Source organism: Oryctolagus cuniculus, chromosome 5, assembly GCF_964237555.1.
Source record: "Oryctolagus cuniculus chromosome 5, mOryCun1.1, whole genome shotgun sequence".
Taxonomy (NCBI): Eukaryota; Metazoa; Chordata; class Mammalia; order Lagomorpha; family Leporidae; genus Oryctolagus; species Oryctolagus cuniculus.
The window spans coordinates 98,870,764-98,872,974 of record NC_091436.1 but is presented as its reverse complement, the minus strand read 5'-3'; positions in this window follow the sequence as shown (position 1 = coordinate 98,872,974).

The following is a 2,211-nucleotide window of genomic DNA, read 5'->3' as shown; positions in this document are numbered from 1 at the left end:
AGGAAAGATGGGATAAAGATTAATCCTTTCCCTTTAATAGGTTCATAGAATAGCATCCACCAATAGTGAATAATTAAAAAAATGATTTCCCATTCATGAATTTAGAGATATTTCATCTTTCTTCCATCCTACCTGTCTTCCCTTCCTCTTTTCTTTTTTTATTGATTAGCTAATTGTCCTGGTCAACAGATTATGGCCTTGGCCAAACTCTGGTAACTGTCTGTGGTTCTTGCCATGCATGTGGGAAACCTGGATTGACTTCGTGGCTCCCGATTTTGGCCTGGCCCAGCCCTGCCTATTGTATACATTTGGTGACTGAACTCACAGGTGGAAGATCTCTGTCTCTGTATCTCTGTTTTTTGAATAAATGAAAAGCTTTAAAAATGTGAAAAACATGATTTAGAAATGATGAAGCATTGTAATTAAATCTTTGCATTGTCAATACTTTTATTCTATGTTATAAATCAACAAATCATGCTTACCTATCAACAACTATGTAATTATTTTCCACTTCAAAGACCACTAATGAGAATTATAATGACATTTCTTTTTTATTGAGTGTTTTAATTTCCCTTCAGTTTCTAAATTTCTTTCTCTCTTTTTAAAACGTATGTATTTGAAGGGGTGAGAGAGAGAGATATTGGGGGAGAGAGAGAGAGATATCTTTCAAATGCTGGTTCACTTCCTCAATGCCCACAACAGCCAGGGCTGGGGCAGATTGAAGCCAGTAGCTCAAAACTCCATCCAGGTCTCCCACATGGATGGCAGGGACTCAGGTACTTGGGCCATGATTTGCTGCTTTCCTAGGAGCATTAGCAGCAAACAAATCAGAAACAGAGTGGCTGAGATTCTTGGATATGGGATGTGAGTGTCCCAAGTGGAGGCTTAATTGCTGTACCAGAATGCCTGCCCCTCACTATGCTTTCATTGTGTTATTTTACTTTATCATAATCCATTTTTTCTCTATTTCTGTATATATATTCTATCAGATTTCTTTTACCCACCCTGAGAATTGCTCCTAACATTCTTCTGGTTGGAACTTCTCTTTCCATTGCTCTCTGGGGTTATAGCTACTGTTTCCTTTTTCCTGGCTTATTTCATTGACTTGCTAAATATGTCTTCCTGAAGAAACTTCCTAAAAAGAGTTTGTGGAGGTCAAAGTTTCTGAGCCATTCCTTTTCTGAAAATGTTTTTAGTCTATCTTTACTTGTGTTTGATATTTTGTTTAGACACATAATTCCAATTTTATTTTTTAACTTTTTAATAAGTTTGATGCCATAGCATTAAGCATTTTTTAAAAGATTTATTTTTATGTGAAAGTCAGAGTTACAGAGAGAGAAGGAGAGGCAGAGAGAGAGAGAATCTTCCATCTGATGGTTCACTCCCCAATTGACCGGAACAGTTGGAGCTTCCGCTGATCTGAAGCCAGGAGCCAAGAGCCAGGAGCCTCTTCTGGGTCTTCCACATGGATGCAGGAGCCAAGGACTTGGGCCATCTTCTACTGCTTTCCCAGGCCATGGCAGAGAGCTGGATCATAAGTGGAGCAGCCGGGACTTGAATTGGCACCCATATGGGATACTGGTACTGCAGGTGGTAGCTTTACCAGTTACACCACAGTGCTGGCCCCAGAATTCCAATTTTAAATCTAGACCTTCATGTAGAAGGTAAAGGATAAACTTTGCTATTATTATTCCTTATTGCTTTCTTTATCATTCCCTGTCTTCTCATGGACAGTAATTTCTTCTATACATCTGTGCTTAAGAGATTTTGGGGAGACTATCCTGCTATTCTGTGAAGAATTTTATATAAATAGTTCTCAAATAAATGATGAGTGTAAGTAGATATCGATTTCATATATAATATTTCTGAAATGTTACAAAATTTGAACATGTAAAGACGAAACAATTAGGCGTAGGATGTGATAAATCAGCACCTAATGTCTCAAAGTTTGTCCCAAAGCCAATCTTACTGGTCTGAGAATCAAGGGGAGGAAACAGGAGAGGTTCCTCTATTACCCCTAGTGGTCCCCTGGGAGTATATTTTTCTTTCCATTCCTGTAACATCAGACTTTTGGCTTAGAGGTCTCAGTTCCATGACAGGGATGCTTCCACTAGGGCACACTAGTGGAACCAGAAGGTAACCAGACACTAGTTGACCAGAAGTTGATATTGCCACTTGGTGACGTGGGGCTCCTCATGCAGGTGAGTCACC